The sequence below is a fragment of the Schistocerca piceifrons genome, chromosome 4 (assembly GCF_021461385.2).
Source record: "Schistocerca piceifrons isolate TAMUIC-IGC-003096 chromosome 4, iqSchPice1.1, whole genome shotgun sequence".
In the NCBI taxonomy this organism is placed as follows: domain Eukaryota; kingdom Metazoa; phylum Arthropoda; class Insecta; order Orthoptera; family Acrididae; genus Schistocerca; species Schistocerca piceifrons.
The window spans coordinates 375125556-375148583 of NC_060141.1; positions in this window are offsets into that span (position 1 = coordinate 375125556).

Here is a 23028-nt window from a genome sequence, read left to right on the forward strand (position 1 = left end):
GGCCAGCAAGATCTCCGGATCTGTCCCCCATTGAGCATGTTTGGGACTGGATGAAGCGTCATCTCACGCGGTCTGCACGTCCAGCACGAACGCTGGTCCAACTGAGACGCCAGGTGGAAATGGCATGGCAAGCCGTTCCACAGGACTACATCCAGCATCTCTACGATCGTCTCCATGGGAGAATAGCAGCCTGCATTGCTGCGAAAGGTGGATATACACTGTACTAGTGCCGACATTGTGCATGCCCTGTTGCCTGTGTCTATGTGCCTGTGGTTCTGTCAGTGTCATCATATGATGTATCTGACCCCAGGAATGTGTCAATAAAGTTTCCCCTTCCTGGGACAATGAATTCACGGTGTTCTTATTTCAATTTCCAGGAGTGTAGCTAGCAGACGCTTTGACAGTTACAGTTGTGTGCAGTTTCCGAGATGACGCTGTCTATTTTTCGCCTAGTGTGAAAACGGCAACAGCGGGGTATTTCAGTATAAGGGAAGATGGGATGAAATGGCCATCTAAGGCCAAATAAATTATCGCCAAACCGTAGCCATTGACAGAAGCTTCGTGCTTAAGCATGTTGAATCTACGTATTACAAAGTATTACACCAAATATTTTATAGCGAAAAAGAAAATAACACACAGCAGCTATTTGCGTTTTCCTGAAGGTTTACGTAGTGTCCACTTTCCCCTATCTAGGTGGGTGACGTGGCCATTGTCATCACAACAGCACGCCGTGTTTATTGTTCTGATTTTTGAGCATATTTTCCAGCTATCTTGACGCTCTCGTATCTGAAGTAGCACCAAGCGGCTGAAGCACACCGTTTTCGATCAGGCCAAATATGCACAACACAGACGGTTTTAAATAATATAAATTAATTAATTCGAAGTCGTCGCAAAGGGATAGAGTGTCGGATGATAGCTTTGTATGTATAAGTGTTAAGAAGTCAATTTGATCTGTAGTATTTTGTATAGCCCTTGAAAAGCGACACAAGTCATCGCTTGGGGCGGCAAGCTGAGAGGGATGGCATAGGCGCCACAACTGTAAGATTTCTATACACGACGTAACGCAATTAGCAGACCCCGCTTGTGGCGCCAAGATGAAAGAGGCGTCGAGTTGCAAGATTTGTGTACAATCAGTATCACGATTAGTATCGAAATCTGACACGGATAGAAGTGTGAGAGGGGAAAAGGAGTTGGCGTAGAAGGGAGGGCGCCAAGTGATAAGTCACTGGTGTAGAAAAATGTTTTCGAACCGTGTCTGGTATTATGCGTAATAGACTCCATAAACGAACACACGAAGAAAAAAATATAACAATTTCCTTATAAATATATATTTATTGTCACAAAAATCATCAAAATGGTATCATAACAATAAAATTAGAATTTCGGATCAAATATTTTGGGTGGTTTCAAAGTGGAAGATGATTTTCATGGCTACATTCTTTTTTTTGTGATATTCCGTGAAATAGTTTTTTGTTTTTGTCAAACAGGAACCAATGTTGTATGTTTTACAAATTGATCTTGTGCGATGCAGTACTTCGGCAGTACTACAGTGTGCACATCTTCGAGATGATCCTCTTCTTGGCGTAGGGATGTCAAAGTGCTTATCTGGTGCAACGAATGGTTTGAATCTGATCTGCTGGAACTGATACCTCTTGCGGTTAGGAGATGATGAAGATGCTCCCACTAGACCAGCAGTTACAGACAGTTTGAATTGCTTCAAGGATATTTGCTCGTGACTGCAATGTTCCTTAAAAATTATGAAGGTATCTAGAACAGTGACATCAACATACTGCCAGAAAATCCAGTGCCACCACTTTTTGCTTTTTCTGTCAATCTCGTAGCCTGATTTGAACATGTCAGATTTCTCTACAAGTCCCGTACAGACATTGTAATCTTTTGCATTATCTGGGCACGAAATTTCTACACGGGATCATATTTATATTTACGAGATATTGTGATTACGTTATCAATATTGTGGAAATTTGAAAGAAAGTGTGCTGAAATGTGATCTTTCCAAACGATTGCTGTAATACTTTTGCTGCTACAACAAATCTGTAATTCTCCCCGAGACATGTTCTTTTCGTTTTCAAAGTTTTGGGAACCCAACTCTTCCTTTCCTCACCGTCCTACAGGCAAATATTCTCTGCTCCTCAGATCGAGCATGAAGGGCACAGAAGTAAAATAATTATCAAAAAACAGCTTGTGACATTTTCCTGCAAGTCCTGAACTAAGGTGTTTCACAATTCGGAAACCTAAGCACTTTTCTATCTCCTGGCCAATTTTCCCAGTACAGAACTGAAATTTGGAAAAATAGTCAGTTTCATTTGCCAGTACCCAGATTTTATATCCACTTTTTATGGGTTTCTGTGGCATATACTGCTTGAGGCTTTACCTGCCTCTGAAACAGAACATTAATCCATAGCGAGATGTTCTGTTGGCTTCTAACTTTCAGAGTAGCTCTTGCTAAGATAATATAGCCATGGGCGTATCTTGAATAGTTTATCGTAACGTTCTCCCCCTTTTTTGGCTGCTGACCGTTATCATTCACATGTATACGCCCTAGCAACCACGAAAGTCTATTCCGAGGAATGAGAACTGAAATACAGGAGTCGCTGAGAGCTGGGTCAGAAGACCAATAATCCCTATATGAAGGATATTTCTTGATATATATTAATAACCTGATGACAATAAATTTCTTCATTTCGTCAATATCAGTTGGTTTCAAAGCTGTGGAATGTCCAAGCTTTTGAGTCGCCTACATAGTGGTTTGAAATACTAGATGGTCTTCTAAATCATTGCGAAATAAGCAGCCTAATATGTCAACGGGGTCTGCGATGTATCTGAACCATAATTACGTGAAAATTAAATAACTACTTTTGCAAATATATCTTGCACCCATTCGATATGCTCCATTAGTTGCGCATTGTCGTTACACACATCATTGTCACTTTCAACACAAACACATTCACGCATATCCCCTCCAAGTCCATTTATGTTTTCTTCAGGTGGAATTAGTTGTGATTGTTGTTCAATTTCTTCTGATTCCCTTTCAGTATACGAAGCAGTTGACTGTAGTCACTTGGAATTTCATCAATTATGTCCATCAACATATCTAAGCTGAGGTCACAAGCTCTAAATAGTTGGTTCCCTGTTGACAGTGATTTACTATACATACTGACACTCTACTTTCTGAAGTTCGTTACGCCCCGCTGGTTTCAGAATGAAATTATCAGTATTTTTGTAAGAAAGAAACTACTTATTACACTTTATTAATAAAACATCTTCCAAAAATCGTTAAGTGAAGTATAAGAACAAAGCATTACGTGAAATCCCAAAAATCTGCTGTATAGATGTCACAAACTGAGTATATAACTAAGTTTGGTTTACGTACCCCGGTACTCAGCGCAACACTAAATTGAAAAAGCAGACAACTTTCAACAATCACTTTTCGGCTGCAAATAGTTGTAAGCACTGAAGCTAGGTATCGCCAGTAATCATTGTGTAGTGCTGGCCTCAATATAAAACCAGTGAGGTGCAACTGAATCAAAGTAAAACTATGGTTTAAGGCTGGAAACAAACTCTCATTCGGCCAATCATCTTGATCACTTCTCCTGTGTAGTAGTGTGGTCACCCTTCATAATCGGACATTATGTCGCCGTTAGTGGTTCACATACGAAACTATCATACTGGAAGAAATAACAAGGAACTCCATTTATAGGCCATGTGACTGATATGATAAAAAAAAAGGTACAGCGAGATAACAAGAATCATATAAAAGACATAATTATTTCCAGACAATTGCATACCAAAAAAGTGTTTAGTAAATAATAGCGGAGCAAGCTTCCTCTGTCAAACTCACTGACGACAATGATGGAGTGTATTAGAAATAGGGTGACCACTTCTCGATAGGCAGCAGCACTGTGCAATGGCCACTCCATCTTCCCGATTTACTTTCGCTATTCTGAACAATAAAGAACAAACATTACTCAAAGCTCTTCCTTATTACCTATGTAGTTCAGATCACGTCAAATAACAAAGCGAACCACGTCCGTGCGATTCTAGACAACCTGTGACCACAAGATAAGTACGCAGGCGAGATGAAAAGTAATGCCTTCTAATTTTTTATGCGAAAACTCTTAATGCTTTTTAAGTAAAACAAACGAAATTGGCGTTATACATCTTTATTCTTCATGTCTATATACAGTGTCTACATCTACATCTACATCTACATCTATACTCCGCAAGCCACCTGATAGTGTGTGGCGGAGGGTACCTTGAGTACCTCTATCGGTTCTCCCTTCTATTCCAGTCTCGTATTGTTCGTGGAAAGAAAGATTGTCGGTGTGCCTCTGTGTGTGCTCTAATCTCTCTGATTTTATCCTCATGGTCTCTTCGTGAGATATAGGTAGGAGGGAGCAATATACTGCTTGACTCCTCGATGAAAGTATGTTCTCGAAACTTCAACAAAAGCCCGTACCGAGTTACTGAGCGTCTCTCTTGCAGAGTCTTCCACTGGAGTCTATCTATAATCTCCGTAAGGCTTTCGCGATTACTAAATGATCCTGTAACGAAGCGCGCTGCTCTCCGTTGGATCTTTTCTATCTCTTCTATCAACCCTATCTGGTACGGATCCCACACCGGTGAGCAGTATTCAAGCAGTGGGCGAACAAGTGTAATGTAACCTACACCCTTTGTTTTGGGACTGCATTTCCTTAGGATTCTTCCAATGAATCTCAGTCTGGCATCTGCTTTACCGACGATTAATTTTATATGGTCATTCCATTTTAAATAAAAAAAAATGGTTCAAATGGCTCTGAGCACTATGCGACTTAACTTCTGAGGTCATCAGTCGCCTAGAACTTAGAACTAATTAAACCTAACTAACCTAAGGACATCACACACATCCATGCCCGAGGCCATTTTAAATCGCTCCTAATGCCTACTCCCAGATAATTTATGGAATTAACTGCTTCCAGTTGCTGACCTGCTATTTTGTAGCTAAATGATAAAGGAGCTTTATTTCTATGTATTCGCAGCACATTACACTTGTCTACATTGAGATTCAGTTGCCATGCCCTGCACCATGCGTCAATTCGTGGCAGATCCTCCTGCATTTCAGTACAATATTCCATTGTTACAACCTCTCGATATACTACAGCATCATCCGTAAAACGCCTCAGTGAACTTCCGATGTTATCCACAAGGTCATTTATATATACTGTGAATAGCAACGGTCCTTCGACACTGCCCTGCGGCACACCTGAAATCACTCTTACTTCGGAAGACTTCTCTCCATCGAGAATGACATGCTGCGTTCTGTTATCTAGGAACTCTTCAATCCAATCACACAATTGGTCTGATAGTCCATATGCTCTTACTTTGTTCATTAAACGACTGTCGGGAACTGTATCAAACGCCTTGCGAAAGTCAAAAAACACGGCACAGCCCGGGAACGCGTCTGAGTCTCGTGGACGAATAGCGCGAGCTGGGGTTCACACGATCGTCTTTTTAGAAACTCGTGCCAATTCCTACAGCGTAGATTTCTAGTCTCCAGAAAAGTCATATACTCGAACATAATACGTTTTGGTTCAAATGGCTCTGAGCACTATGGGACTTAACATCTATGGTCATCAGTCCCCTAGAACTGAGAACTACTTAAACCTAACTAACCTAAGGACATCACACAACACCCAGTCATCACGAGGCAGAGAAAATCCCTAACCCCGCCGGGAATCGAACCCGGGATAATACGTTTTCCAAAATTCTTCAACATATCGACTTTAGAGATATAGTTTTATAGTTCTGCACATCTGTTCAACGTCCCTTCTTGAAAACGTGGATGAGTGCCCTTTTACAATCTTTTGGAAAGCTACGCTCTTCTAGAGACCTACGGTACACCGCTGCAAGAAGGGTGGGGGGGGGGGGGGGGTGGCAAGTTCCTTCGCGTACTCTGTGTAAAATCGACCTGGTATCCCATCAAGTACAGCAGCCTTTCCTCTTTTGAGCGATTTTAATTGTTTCTCTATCCCTCTGTCGTCTATTTCGATATCTACCATTTTGTCATCTGTGCGACAATCTAGAGAAGGAACTATAGTGCAGTCCTCCTCTGTGAACAGCTTTGGAAAAAGACATTTAGTATTACGGCCTTTAGTCTGTCATCCTCTGTTTCAGTACCATTTTGGTCACAAAGTGTCTGGACATTTTGTTTCGATCCAGCTACCAATGTGACATAAGATCTGCAGCCTTCTGCCAGCATGGGCTCCGAATTGCAGTGTGTAGCGTGGTGGTGTGTGACGTAGCTATGTCGATGTGTGAGAAGCAGTGTGCTGTAATCGAGTTTCGAGTTCGAGGAGTTTGTCCACACATGGAGCGTTCTCTCATTCAGCAAGACAATACCGTACCGGGCACGAACGCTGCGACACCCGCAACGACCCGACGCCTTGGGTTCGCAGTCATCAGTCGCCCTCCACACACTCCCTACTTAGCCACCTCCTTAAAGAACACCGTCGAGGACTTCACTTTGATAGTGATGAAGCGGTGCAAGCAGACGTGAGGTTGTGGTTTCGTCAAGAAAGTCAGACATTCTACAGTGACGGTATCAACAAACTGATCTCTCGTTAAGAGAAATGCCTTCGCCGCCAGGGTGACTATGTTGAGAAATACATATGTAGACATGAATAATACAGATGTACACTACTGGCCTTTAAAATTGCTACACCACGAAGATGACGTGCTACAGGCGCGAAATTTAACCGACAGGAAGAAGATGCTGTGATATGCAAATAACTAGCTTTTCAGAGCATTCACACAAGGTTGGCACCTACAACGTGCTGACATGACGAAAGTTTCCAACCGATTTCTCATACGCAAACGGCTGTTGACCGGCGATGCCTTGTGAAACGTTGTTGTGATGCCTCGTGTAAGGAGGAGAAATGCGTACCATCACGTTTACGACTGTGATAAAGGTCGGATTGTAGCCTATCGCGATTGCGGTTAATCGTATCGCGACATTTCTGGTCGCGTTGGTCGAGATCCAATGACTGTTAGCAGAAATATGGAATCGGTGGGTTCAGGAGGGTAATACGGAACGCCGTGCTGTTACCACTAGCAGTCGAGATGACAGGCATCTTATCCAAATGGCTGTAACGGATCGTGCAGCCACGTCTCGATCCCTAAGTCAACAGATGGGGACGATGGTTCAAATGGCTCTCAGCACTATGGGACTTAACATCTTAGGTCATCAGTCCCCTATAACTTAGAACTACTTAAACCTAACTAACCTAAGGACACCACCCACATCCATGCCCGAGGCAGGATTCGAACCTGCGACCGTAGCAGTCCCGCGGTTCCGGACTGTAGCGCCTAGAACCGCACGGCCACCGCGGTCGGCTAGACGGGGACGTTTGCAAGGCAACAACCATCTGCACGAACAGTTCGACGACGTTTGCAGCAGCGTGGACTATCAGCTCGGAGACCATGGCCGCGGTTACCCTTGACACTGCATCACAGACAGGAGCGCCTGCGATGGTTTACTCAACGACGAACCTGGGTGCACGAATGGCAAAACGTCATTTTTTTCGGATGAATCCAGGTTCTGTTTACAGCATCATGATGGTCGCATCCGTGTTTGGCGACATCTTGGTGAACGCACATTGGAAGCGCGTATTCGTCATCGCCATACTGGCGTATCACCCGGCGGGATGGTATGGGATGCCATTGGTTACACGTCTCGGTCACCTCTTGTTCGCATTGACAGGACTTTGAGCGGTGGACGTTACATTTCAGATGTGTTACGACCCGTGGCTCTACCCTTCATTCGATCCCTATAAAACTCTACGTTTGAGCAGGATAATGCACGACCGCATGTTGTAGGTCCTGTACGGGTCGTTCTGGATACAGAAAATGTACGTTATCTTAAGTGTGCCAACTTTAACCAATTCCTTTCCAACCCTCTAGTAATGTCTATAATTTTAACTTTTAATTAATATTTATGAACGTTTACTGATGATAGTAATTTATGTGGAGTAAGTTGTCAATTAAAAAAAAAAAAGAGATTTGTTTGGTAACAGACAGTTGGCCCCAGCGCCATTCAAGCGTTATTCAAATATATTAGTTTCGACCACTCAAAAAGATCTGTTACGCATTGTTTTGTAAAGAAATACCTTTTTGTAAAACATTATAAAGTGATTTCCATGTTTAGTGTTGTTTTATGTTTAGTGTTGTTTATACGACCTAATGATGAAAATTTTGGTTGTAAACAAAAACAAATTGCAACATGTTCCACGCACCCAGCGCCGCCTAGCGGTTTAGTCCACCTGACCTCCAAAATTTTGTCTTGGCTCGTGATTGAGAATGCTGACGTGATATAATGTCTCTAATGAACAATTTTATATGACTGACATAACACTGGTAAGCTAGGAAGCCATATTCCAGTGTTCGTACTATGTTCCCGTATCAGTGGTGAAATGTATTATATTTATATTCTGATGCCAGTTTTGTGTTGCATTTTGTAGCCTTTGAAAATGACTGGAAGTCGAAACGCGTAAGGTGTCATTGAAAAAAAAAAAAAATATGACAAGACATAAGAAAAGTGATTAAAGTGAGGCACAGAACACTAAAACCCATAAATTAAATGTGTAATTAAAGTGAGGTACAGAACCGTAAAACCCATCGATTAAATGTGTTACTCCGTTAGAAACAAAAATTCTGGGAAAATATCAGCAGGAAGCTACCGTGATAGATGCCCCCGCGAGCGTGGGACGTTTGCGGCGCGGCGCAGCTCCCGCGAGAGGCATTCGGACAGGTTTTTCCAGGGCGCGGCCGAGCACGTCGTTATTAGCAACGGCCTCGCAGGAGCGGCTCGTAACAGCGGCGGCCGCAGTTTGCCGGCGCGGCGCGGCGCTCGTAACGCGACGGCCGACGGCCGCGGAAGGAATTAGGCCCTGCTGTGTACGCGCGCCGCCGAATAAACAGCGTCCCGTTCCCCCGTCCCCAGCCGGCGCGAGCACTTGTCTCTCTCTTTCCGGTCTGCCGTTTTTTCGGCTGGAGAGGTACGTAAAGGGACCGCCGGGCGTAAGCAAGCACGTTCTTAATTGCTCCCACAACACTCCGGTTTGCACACACAGTGTGGATATACACGGTAAATTGTGCCCGGTTCAGGTAACGTACAACTAAAAAAAGAGGGGAGGAAAGTGGGCTGGGGGGTGGAGGGTGGGGATGCGGTGGCGGAACGAGCGAGTGAGCGGGGCCGGAAACCGCGGGAGACGGGAGGCACAAAGAGACGCAGCCGTCGCGGCCAGAGGCGCACAGAGGAGCAGACAGAGAGAGAGGCGCGGGCGGACAGACGGACAAGGGCAGCGAAATTAGCGTTCAGCACCGGCACCAGTGTCAAACGGGCGACCGAAAATGTCAACAGGGCCCCAGAGAGGGAGCGCCTCATGAGATATTCATGGTTCATTATCATAGCGAATGTGCTCGTCCCCTTCTGATTGGGCGGCCGGGGGTACATATATGGCGTAATAGGCAGTGCATCAGGCCAGCCTTCAAGCTTCATTGCGGCCGCGCTGCGCGCGCGGCGTCGCCGCCCCACAATGGAGGTGGCCCCTCCCGCCCCCGCCGCCCCCGACCCCTGCTGTAATCACCGCTGCTCGGCGCCGACACTCCGTCCGCCGGACACGCGACGCTCCTCTGTTTTCGGAGCCGCTCCTGCACTTGCGCTCCCGCAGTGGGACGGCGTTCGCTCTGGTCTCCAAACGCAGCATATTCCTCATCTTCCGCAATAGCGCGATTATGAAGTTCAGCTATACAAATTTCATGGAGATACCCTAGGGCTGGCGGCTATCGCTGAAACAGTTTTCGGTTACACCGGTTCTTTGCGTCTCCACTTTAACCTCATAATTAAAACCACGCAAAATAACCGCTTTCTGAAAAAAAAACGATTTTCAGTTCTTTATTGCTACAATTCCAGCTATAAACGTTGACTTACACTTAGAAACTGTGTACGTAATCTGAGGCAGCGACTCACACAGCGAAAATTATCCAAATTATGTTCATCCTGTACTTGAGAATAACAGGACTGGCTCAAATGGCTCTGAGCACTATGGGACTTAACATCTGAGGTCATCAGCCCCCGAGAACTGAGAACTACTTAAACCTAACTAACCTAAGGACAACACACACATCCATGCCCGAGGTAGGTTTCGAACCTGCGACCGAAGCGGTCGCGCGGTTCCACATTGAATCGCCTAAAACCGCTCGGCCACTCCAGCCGGCAGGACATAGAGACTTTTTTGTAATAATTTTCTTTATAGTAATACCTATTATAATTGGTGGATTTGGTAATTGACTTGTACCATTAATAATTGGTGCACCAGATATAGCATTCACAGGAATAAATAATATAAGTTTTTGATTACTACCACCTTCATTAACCCTTCTTCTTACATCTTCTATAGTAGATAACGGTGCTGTTACATCGATAGTGACCGGGACAAATATCTCACGAAATAAGCATTAAACGAAAAAACTACAAAAAACGAAACACATCTAGCTTGAAGGGGGAACCAGATGGCGCTATGGTTGGCCCGCTAGATGGCGCTGCCATAGGTCAAACTGATATCAACTGCGTTTTTTATCTCGTGGTCGTGCAGTAGCGTTCTCGCTTCCCACGCCCGGGTTCCCGGGTTCGATTCCCGGCGGGGTCAGGGATTTTCTCTGCCTCGTGATGGCTCGGTGTTGTGTGCTGTCCTTAGGTTAGTTAGGTTTAAGTAGTTCTAAGTTCTAGGGGACTTATGACCACAGCAGTTGAGTCCCATAGTGCTCAGAGCCATTTGAACCATTTTTTTGCGTTTTTTAAAAATAGGAACCCCCATTTTTTATTACATATTCGTGTAGTACTTAAAGAAATATAAATGTTTTAGTTGGACCACTTTTTTCGCTTTGTGATAGATGGCGCTGTAATAGTCACAAACGTATAAGTACGAGGTATCACGTAATATTCCGCGGACGGTATTTGCTCCGTGGTACATTAGCCGTGTTAAAATAGACCGTTTATCAATTGCGGAAAAGGTCGATATCGTGTTGATGTACGGCTATTGTGATCAAAATGTCCAACGGGCGTGTGCTATGTATGCTGCTCGGTATCCTGGACGACATCATCCAAGTGTCCGGACCGTTCGCCGGATAGTTACGTTATTTAAGGAAAGAGGAAGTGTTCAGCCACATGTGAAACGTCAACCACGACCTGCAACAAATGATGATGCCCAAGTAGGTGTTATAGCTGCTGTCGCGGCTAATCCGCACGTCAGTAGCAGACAAATTGGGCGAGAATCGGGAATCTCAAAAACGTCGGTGTTGAGAATGCTACACCAACATCGATTGCATCCCTACCACATTTCTATGCACCTGGAATTGCATGGCGACGACTTTGAACGTCGTGTACAGTTCTGCCACTGGGCACAAGAGAAATTACGGGGCGATGACAGATTTTTTGCACGCGTTCTATTTAGCGACGAAGCGTCATTCACCAACAGCGGTAACGTAAATCGGCATAATATTCACTATTGGGCAACGAGAAATCCACAATGGCTGCGACAAGTGGAACATCAGCGACCTTGGCGGGTTAATGTATTGTGCGGCATTATCGGAGCAAGGATAATTGGCCCCCATTTTATCGATGGCAATCTAAATGGTGCAATGTATGCTGATTTCCTACGTAATGTTCTACCGAGGTTACAACAAGATGTTTCACTACATGACAGAATGGCGATGTACTTCCAACATGATGGATGTCCGGCACATAGCTCGCGTGCGGTTGAAGCAGTATTGGCGTCCCCGGATTTCTTTCTGTGGGGAAAGTTGAAGGATATTTGCTATCGTGACCCCACCGACAACGCCTGACAACATGCGTCAGCGCATTGTCAATGCATGTGCGAACATTACGGAAGGCGAACTACTCTCTGTTGAGAGGAATGTCGTTACACGTATTGCCAAATGCAATGAGGTTGACGGACATCATTTTGAGCATTTATTGCATTAATGTGGTATTTACAGGTAATCACGCTGTAGCAGCATGCGCTCTCAGAAATAAGTTCACAAAGGTACGTGTATCACATTGGAACAACCGAAATAAAATGTTCAAACGTACCTACGTTCTGTATTTTAATTTAAAAAACCTACCTGTTACCAACTGTTCGTCTAAAATTCCGAGCCATATGTTTGTGACTATTACAGCGCCATCTATCACAAAGCAAGAAAAGTGGTCCAATTAAAACACTCATATTTCTTTACGTACTACACGAATATGTAATAAAATGGGGGTTCCTATTTAAAAAAACTCAGTGGATATCCGTTTGACCTACGGCAGCGCCATCTAGCGGGCCAACCACAGCGCCATCTGGTCTTCCCCCTTCAACCTAGACAAGTTTCGTACTTTGTAGTTTTTTCGTTTGACGCTTATTTCTTGAGATATTTGGCCCGGTCACGATCAATGGACCACCCTGTGTATGTGATGTATACACATACATAATTAAGGTGACGACAGTCAATGATCACTTCAGAGTGCATGCACTCCAGGCTCGAACTCGTACGGGAATCTGCGAAACTCCACGAGTAATTAGCATAATGGGCAATTAGTAGCGTGTGGCGAAGTTCAGAATTTGTGTGTGGCGGAAAGTGTGCTAGAGTAGTCCGTGTAACTGCCGTGACCACTGTGTCCGGATGGCGCAGTGGTCGCCGGCGTGGTAGCTCAGCGTGTTTGGTCAGCGGGTAAGCTGCCCTCTGCGATAAAAAACTGAGTGAATGGATCAACGATGAACCTGATCAGGTGTCATGGGACGTCCACCCCAAACAACTGTAACGAAAAAAGTGGAGCCGGCCGCTGTGGTCGAGCGGTTCCAGGCGCTTCAGTCCGGAACCGCGCTGCTGCTACGGTCGCAGGTTCGAATTCTGCCTCGAGTATGGATTTGTGTGATGTCCTTAGGGTAGTTAGGTTTAAGTAGGCCTAAGTTCTAGGGGACGGATGACCTCAGATGTTAAGTCCCATAGTGCTTGGAGCCATTTCAACCATTTGCCTAGTAAACAGGAACCCGCGTTCGAATCCCAGTCCGCTACAAATTTTAAACTTCTCCCGTTAATTTAATCAGTCCCCACTCCCTGCCAGTGTCCGTAATTCCTTTGTATACTACTTCCATAAAACTGTACACATAATTTCAAACCCTTCCCAAACTTTCCCTCGCCGAAACCCCCATAAAATAATGAAAGAAAAGAAAGTTCATCCTTTACTCAGGTGTTTTCCCACCCGGAGCGAAAATTTCAAGCACAACCCCACATTTCTCCCCCATCCCACTCGTTTTCATACATAGTCAACCTATTTCACAAAGTCATTCATCCATGACATCTTATATTCACATCAGTCTTACTCATAGGTCTATCTGATATGGATAAGTCTTTAAGAGCAGAGCCAGGTATGTGAAACTTTTACAGTGTAAAACATTTTCAGCCAGACTGTAGCGCCTAGAACCGCTCCATACCCCGGCCGGCCTCACCGGCTGTGTTAGCAGAAACAGGGTTGAGGCTGCGATAGAAATCGGTCTCATTGTCTGCAGCAAAGATAGCGAAGGCGATGGCTGCTGCGACAGCGAGAGCTCCAGACACACACACACACACACACACACACACACACACACACACTAGATCACTAGAGGCGTGCTCCAGCTCGAATTAGCCAAGGATGGAAAAGGAAAGTGGCGTGCCTTTTGGAAGGAAGCACCCGTAATTTGCCTTAAGCGATTTAGGGAAATCACTGAAAACCTAAATCAGGATGGCCGGACGCTGGTTCGAACCGTCGTTCTTACGAATGAGAGTCCAGTGTGCTAACCACTGGCTACCCCTCCCTATTGTTTTCAAAACTAAGCTTCCCGTATGTTGAAAAGGAGTATTAGTCGTCGGCGTATATTACTAATTTTGACTTACGGCAGTCAGACATTCACTTTTAAAATGAGAAACTGATGGACGTTTAGTGAACAGTGGAGAGATGTATCTTGTGAATTACTGGGAGAGAAAGCAAAATGAACAAATGAACCAGGAAACAGAGTGGACTGGAAGAGATACTTAGGACTAGAATTAAAACGGGGCGGAGGTGTACAGGACGCTCAGTCAGACGAACAGACGTACAGGGATCAGCGAAGTACTGTTCTAGATATCAAGAATTAAAACAAAATACCGACAGAATGACTTAAGGGAATGTGGTTAGATGACCTTAGAAAATATGTCAGAGCGGCAATAATGCGTAGAATTGAAGATCGTAATGCTTGGAAAAGTCTACAGAATGCTTTCACCTAGCAGTTGATGTCAAATACATGATGGTGGTGATGATTGTGATCAGAAGGCTAGTAAATTGACTCTCTAATTTTAGAAAGAAAGAGAGTAGGTTGCCTAAGAGATGAAGGAACAGCTATGTTAATGAATATCAGTAATGTGATTCTTCGAGCGTGTGCTTTAGAAATGCAACATGTTCCAGCGTATCGACACCAGTATATATCGAAATTCTCGATTTATGTACCCTTATTCAATTCAAATGGCTCTGAGCACTATGGGACTTAACATCTGTGGTCATCAGTCCCCTAGAACTTAGAACTACTTAAACCTAACTAACATAAGGACATCACACACATCCATGCCCGAGGCAGGATTCGAACCTGCGACCGTAGCAGTCGCGCGGTTCCGGACTGAGCGCCTAGAACCGCTAGACCACCGCGGCCGGCCTATTCAATTCAAGACTGTATTTAGAGCCCGCATGAACAATGTACATGTTACATCTTTGCAATTTCAGTTATTTATAACACCTCGTGTAGACATCACCTACACTTACATATATTAGGTTCGTTTGATAAGCCTGGTAAAAAAGCACGAAAAAATGTTTGTTTCGTAAGCAACTCACGTTACTTCTCGACATTGTCTCCTTTGAGGGATATGCAGCTGGCCCAGCGGTCATCCAATTTTTTCATCCCATCCGAAGAATAGGTTCTGTGAAGCTCTACAGCGTACTCATTGACTGCAACTATCACTTCCCCATTTGAACTGAGTGAGGCAACGCGGTGGCCAGCACTCTGGATTTGCATTCGGGAGGACGACGGTTCAAAACCGCATCCGGCCGTCCACATTTGGGTTTCCCTTGATTTCCCTAAATCGCTCCAGACAAACTCCGGGATGGTTCCTTTGAAAGGGCGCGGCCGATTCCCATCCGCATCCTTGAAACGATCCGAGCTCGTGCTTCGTCTCTAATGACCTCGACGTCGACGAAACGTTAAACCATAATCTTACTTTCTTTCCTCATTTCATGAAAATTTCTTACCAGCAAGCCTAAGTTTTAAATTAGGGAAGAAGAAGAACACCTTTCATTAGGGAAGACGAGAATACACTTGGGGCTAATTCTGGTGAATAGCGTGGATGAGGAACCTACTGAAAGCCCATTTCATGCACTTTAACTACCGTTATTGCTGATGTGTGGAATGGTGCATTACCTTGGTGAAAGAGCACTTTTTTGAATTGCCAGTCTTGATCTTTTTCCAGTCAACGCATGTTTTAAACGATCCAACAATGATGCATAACAGGGTCCAGTTATGCTCCTGCCTTTTTCCAAATAACCTAAGAGGATTACTCCTTGCGAATCCCAAATAACAGTGGCTATCACCTTACCTGCTGACAAAATTGTCTTTGCCTTCTTCGATCTACTTTCACCAGCCTTTGTCCATCGTCTTGACTACCGTTTTGACTCTGGTATGTAATCACGGCTCCAGGTTTAGTCAACAGTCACAAATCGACGCAAAATGTGTTGCAGATTGCGATTAAACGTCGCCAGACATTGTGTTGCAGTGTTGTACCGAATGTGCTTTTGTTCGACTTCGAGGATCGATGCAGCCACCTCGCACACAGCTTCTTCGTAGCCAATTTGCTGTGCAGGATATTATACTCCTGCTCAGTTGAGATGCCTACAATCCCATTAATCTCGCGAGCTTTTATTTGCGGTCTTGCTTTACCATACAATACATTTTGTCAGTGGTTTTCTCTGTGGTGACTTCAGCTGGACAGCTGCAGTGCGCTTCGTCTTCGGTGCTTGTCCGATCACGTTTAAATTCATTAATCCAAAAGTAAATGTGTAAGCGAATGGGGGAAGGGGGTGAGGCGTTATAGTTCCGACTGAGTTTGTTAATTGTACCCACTCACTCGCAAATCCAATTGTCATTCGCTTTTTCCTTTGCAGTCTAGGAACAGCAGCTTGAGCATTTCTGTAATAAACGATAACTAACAAGGGGAACAAAGGAGTGCCACTTACCAAAATTCAAATTATGGCCTAGATAATCCATAGATGTATTTTTTAACACTTGCACTACGCAGGGCTGCACTGTTACATTCATCACAAAATAACAAATATGTTGATACACTGATACAGTAACACACACCACAATACATTATCCCACACTGCAATCCAGACGCGGCGTTCATGGCAATATAGGTAGTCAAAGTTTCATTTACCGGCGCGGATGATATGCTCACGGGCATCTAATCATGTTCTCGCGATTGTTCTCGTGGTTTTTGACTTCGCGAACCACGGATTATGTCTCGTGAGGTACACGAATAATTACACAGCATCAAACACCTTTATGGTCACAAAATTTACTTGTTCGCTTAGCCTGATTCCTTAACATTTTCACACCAAACACACGGTTATAAAACCACCACGTGACTGTCTCACTCGTTCTGGCGCGAAAAAACAAAAGAAGCGACCATAGCGATGTTATCATAATCGATATCAGTGCTACTCGATACATGCTTACAAATGGTCTTCAGTAATGGTGCAGAGCCCGCGTGAACGCTGTCCAGTTTTCTTTAGATTTGTGCGGCAGTCCAACCCATGAAATGAAAATGTTTAATAACAGCAGGAAACTCGGTTTTCTCCATTTTCAATCGCAGTCGACACATCGACCAATTCCGACGGCTGTCAACAAGGAACTGTACGTTGTACATTGTTGAAATTCGTTATACGATTCTTAGAATAATCAAAGTTACCAACCATGAAAGTGCAGCAGTCATGCTCCATTCTTTCATGGAAATTTACCAGACTTAAATCACTGCAAAGAGCATGGCGGAGGTTACCTCCAATTGGACAACTTATTAGACCTTCTTCTCGTTCCATTCACGTATGGAGCGCGGGAAGAATGGTTGCTTGAACGTCTCTGTGCCCTCTGTAATTAGTCTGATCTTGTCTTCACAATTCCTACGGGAGAGATGTGTAGGCTTCCAGGCGTTAGTTTACGTCTATCTTCAAGAATCTGCCAGTTCAGTTCTTTCATCATACCTCTGACGCTCTCCCACGGGTAAAATGAACCAGCGACCCTTCGTGCTGTCCTTCTTTGTATATATTAGATACCCTAGTTGCTCGGGCGCTAATGACCGTAGCAGTTTTGCGCCCTAAAACCATAACAAATAAAAACCCAGTTGCTCCTACTAAATAACCGTCGTACACTCTAGAGAAAATTTATAAGACGGGTGGCACAATTTTTTTGTACACACTCTCGTGTGCAGATTCCCTGCATTTCCATAGTAATCGATCAATGAACCGAAGCCTGCCAGCTGTTTTACCTTTACTATGTGATTGTTCAATTTCATATCCCTAAAACTGTAGGATCCCAGTATTTGTATGAATTGACCGATTCCGTCACTCATTGACACTGAAGTCATAGGATACTGTAATTTTTTTTTTCATTTTGTGACTCGTTAAATTTTACATTTCTGAACATTTAAAGCATGTTGTCAGTCTTTGCACCACTTTGTAATCTTATCAAGATCTGGTTGAATATTTTCGGAAACAATACTTCATTACAGAAACCCTATCTGCCAAAAGTCTGAGGTTACTATTAACATTCTTTACAAGATCATTAATATACACTGCCAACAACAAGGATCCTAACACTTTTCCCTGGGGTACACTTGAAGTTACTTTCACATCTGTCGATGGTTCTCCATCCAAGTTTACATGCTGCGTCCGCCCTTCCAAGGAACCGTCAATCTAGTCCCAGATTTCGGTTTATGCTCCGTATGATCGTACTTTAGATATTATATGAGTACTGATTCAAATTCTTTTCGGAAGTAGAGAAATAAATCATCTGCCACTACCTTGATCCCTGGCTGTCAGAATGTCATGTGAGAAAAGTGCAAGGTGGGTTTCACATGATCGATGATTTCTAGAAAAGTTACCTCATCACGTTTAATCTCAGAATATGTTCTAAGATTCTACGACAGATGCATGTCAAGAATGCTGGAGTGTCGTTTCGTGGATAAGCTCTACCATCCTTCTTGTAGGCGGATACTACTTCCCACAGCTTTATGTTCGAAGGAACTACGATACATTATTGTTAAAGTAAATGGACTAACTTGGCACTAATTCGGTGTAGAATTATGTCAGTATAAGCAGCCACATCCATCGCATTCAAAGTAAATTTATTTCTTTTACAGCTATCAGTAAAACATCTTTTGTTACATTCATATTGTTTGTGATAAATTAATTAATAGTAGGGAAGAGTGTTGTACCTAGATGAAAGCGTATTTAGGAACACGTGATGTTATTTGTTCGGTATTTCAGTCTAGTTAGTGATTTTAGAATCACATGAAAGAGGCCACAATAACAGTTTTCGGATGTTGTGTGATGTCCTTAGGTTAGTTAGGTTTAAATAGTTCTAAGTTCTAGGGGACTGATGACCATAGATGTTAAGTCCCATAGTGCTCAGAGCCATTTGAACCATTTAGCTAATAACAGTTTTCAACAGCTTTTATTATCGTTAGACATGAGGTTGTGTGTGTATATATTCGTAGTTCTACTCATTTAAGAGGTGTATCATAATATCGTTAATTCTTCAGTATTACAGATTGTTATGGCGTGTTATGGCAAGCAAAATTCTATGTATTTTTAAAACTAGCTATATATTGTGTGGACGGTTAAGCTGTAATTCGTCGGTCGTGAATCATCTTCTACCTTGATACAGCAGAAGGTGTTTTACCATGAAACAGGTGATATTTGAAAATTAACTGAGGTTCGTTAAAATCTGGACAGTTGTACCTGTCGTGAAAATATAAATATGTGTTACCTTCCAGTAGCTTCAATTTCAAAATTTATTTAACTGGTAACTGATTTTTGATAAAGCTTACGCTTTATTTGATTTCACTTACTAATTATGGGTGTACAGTAGAGTAATAATGTAACAGATAGACTACTAAATACAGTATTAAAAGATTTCTTCGATTGCAACCCTTTTAAACTTAAATGGGATATTTGTACGTAGCTGTAACTTGGAACATCTTTTCAATTTGGGACAAAATGTTAATTTTCCAGAGTAATTTTTGTAATTTTAGAAAAAAACAGTAGCATATAAAAATAGCATACTATCATTTAAACATGGAATAAGAAAATCCGTTAAATTCCTATTGCACGGCTGTCTAGAGGAGAAAGTCTGGCAAGTGTTGTACAAAAAACTCCCCTGCATACTTTGTCAGAATTATTACCTACTACTTTCTATTCGTTTCCACTGTTGGTGTTTTAATCTAGTGATAAAAATGGCTCTTTAACGATCTTGTCATCTCTTTAAAGTTGTTTTTCTCCTCAAATGTTGTTCGCGAATAATAAATTACGCGATTAGGTTTCCAGAAAAGAGGTTCATTGGGATAGTGCTCACACAGAAAAATACGCATAGAAACTGGAATATAGAATACTTTAAATGCCACCGTTAGTACAAATTACATCTGCAACAGCTAGTAGCGATCGTGAAGAAATGCGCCTGTACGACAGTAATTAATAATCATCCTGCAGTGACATCTTTCTCAACTTGCTGTCCTCAGTCCCACAATCTACGGTCTGCTGACACTTCCGAAAGCAGTAGAGGTGATTCTTTACATTGCACGTGTTCTTATCTTCGCGGAGGAATCTTTGCGGTAAGTATTCTCGACGTGCTATGACTTTGACCTTCCCTCACGTATCCTGACTGGTATCGTCGTTCCAATATTGTGGACTATTGACTAACCGATGTCATGTGGAACTTAAAAGCCAGACGATGCTGCCTGGCATAATGGGCAGAACATCATAGTGTAGTTCAAAATTATTCGATGTAATTACTCGAGTTCTCGGGTCTTCCTAACTGTGTAGGAAGATCTGTGTGATAAAGTCGATAACTGACGTGCTATCTATCACAGGATTTCGGCGACTAAACTCACAGCCATTGCGAAGAGCTGCTAGTGTCCATTCGGCAGGTCAGCGTTTTAAATCAGAGGCCGTGGATTTAATTTTAGCCTCAGTAACACGTCTTGGTTTTAAACGCGTCGCTACGTTTATCTGTCTGTGTCCTTTCAGAAACAGAAGTATATAAAAGTAAATAATAAAAACAGGGTTCATCATTGGCGCACGTGAAAAAAAAAATGGTTCAAATGGCTCTGAGCTCTATGGGACTCAACTGCTGTGGTCATAAGTCCCCTAGAACTTAGAACTACTTAAACCTAACTAACCTAACGACATCACACACATCCATGCCCGAGGCAGGATTCGAACCTGCGGACCGTAACGGTCGTGCGGTTCCAGACTGTAGAGCCTTTAACCGCTCGGCCACTCCGGCTGGCGGCGCACGTGAGTGTCATTTATTTAATCGTAGGGTGCTTCGGAGAACGCGTTACGTAAATATTTGGTGCTTCTTTCCTCGCCCTTTCTGTATAAAGTAGCGTGAATACGTGTTCCCGCGGTTTCCTCTCTCCGCTGGGACGTTAGACAAGGGGTGTCGCTCTGTTGTATCCTTTTCAGAATGCTGGTAACTCAATGATAGCTGAACCGATATGAAAATACAGAGGCAGATCTCCCCACGAGAGAAAGGAAAAGGGGGCTCGTGAGTGATTCTTTCCCTTTGCCTGCTTCCTTAGAGGGTAGAACACCCTCAACTGGAGCCTTGCAGTATCGAATAAGTAATACTTCCAGGCCTAACCTCACTTCCTAGTTCAGATTTTATTAGTTAGAGCCAGATTATTTCACTACACCCAGTCAAGACGAACGAATTTCTTAGCTTAATTGTGTTCAAAACGTCCTCGTCTGCTCTTATCGAAAATCCTGGGTTAATTTACGTATTAAAATGCTTTCCCTGATGACACATTCTTGATGAGCGAGTAATTATTCATAGCTATCATTTCAGTTCAAGTAGTTAATGATACGCCTGTAGAATCTTGAAAATAACTCAGGACAGAAGTGAGGCATACCAAAATGTTTTAGGTAAAAGTTGTAGGTGGCGAAGAGGGTCGCGCATTGCTACTAATAATGGCCGTGACTTGAACGTGATTTCAATGTTATTTGAAGCTTAAATCGAATTTTTTAAATGCGAACCCTAATATTTGATTTAAGATTGGAAAAGAGCGGCAAATTTTATTAATACGATCAGACCGTATTCAGTCTCATGGCAAGGATCAGTGAAGGTCAAATAATGAAATACGTTTTTAGTTACAGTAGGGATGAACTCGGAATAGAAGAGGGATACAGCGAAAGACAACGTTAGATACCAATTGGAAGGGACTTGAGAGATCACGTATCATTACCAATAACGATTTTATTAAAAGTAATTATCGAAAATCATTCAAAGGTTGAGTTTTGTTTCATGGAAACCCATATTTATGACGTCGGATTTGGAAAGAGCGAAGTTTTCATTCTCTTTGCTGTAGAAAGTAAATAAATCACAAAGTATAAATGTTATTTTGACATTTGCAAAACACAAAAAATATATAAAAAGTAGATTATTGATTTACAAGTCGCTTAGTGAGTGCGGTCGCCTCTCAGTCCTCGGGGTACTTGATTTTGAGTTCCCGTGCCTTTCACTTTGTACCTGGAAATTAACAATCAAGCATGCGCTCAAAGTGAGCACCATTTACTATACCCTCCTCTATTCCGAGTTCATCGCTACTAGAATTAAAGACATATTTACTTATTTGGGCCTAACTGAACCTTTCCATAGCCTTGAATAATGTGTCATTTTTATACTTAAAATTTTCCGCTCTTTTCAAATCTTAAATCAGATATTAGAATTCCCATTTTAAAAAATCACTGTAACTTCCAAACTGTCTTGAAAATCACGTTCAAGATCACGACCATTAATAGCAATACGTGACCCTGTTTCCTATCTACAACTTTCAGTTTACTATATCTCATTTCTGTCCCGAGTTATCCTCCACTATTGATTAAAACGGTCCATCCTGTACATCCGTTTGTATTTTAGAGCTGTTTATGACTACAGCGGTTTTTGTGTAATTTCGCCTGTTTCTACGAATTACATTACGTTTGCTCATATTGGGAGTTGGTTGACAGTCTTTCTTGCCTTCAGTACAAAAACAATGATCAAAGTAATACGAAGGATGAAGAGAAATATACTAATTAACTGGAGCATACCGAATGATACTAAGAGAGCCTTCTTCCATTATTCCTATTATCTGATAAATCAATTACAGCATACGCTGCAGAGATGCGGCGTATTGTCTAAGAAAAAGAGATCGAGAAAACATTACGTAGTAGAATATGCAAACAGGATGTTGCAAATAGTTTTAATAGTGGCAAGGAGCCTGGGAAAAGTAGTACTACAGGGAAACGAGTGTGTGAAACGTTCTTTAATGTTGAGCAAAGGTTGTTAATGGGTGATATTTGCCCGCAAAGTAGTTCGGTACACTTTATAAGTGGACAATGTGCATTTTCTATCCACCATAAAAATGAAATTAGCAGGGAAATGACGTGCACTAGGTGATCAAAAGCATCCGGACATCCCCAAAAACATACGTTTTTCATATTAGGTGCATTGTGCTGCCACCTACTGCCAGGTACTCCGTTTCAGCGACCCCAGTAGTCATTAGACATCGTGAGAGAGCAGAGTGGGGAGCTCCGCGGAACTCACAGACTTCGAACGTGGTCAGCTGATTGGGTATCACTTGGGTCATACGTCTGTACGCGAGATTTCCACATTC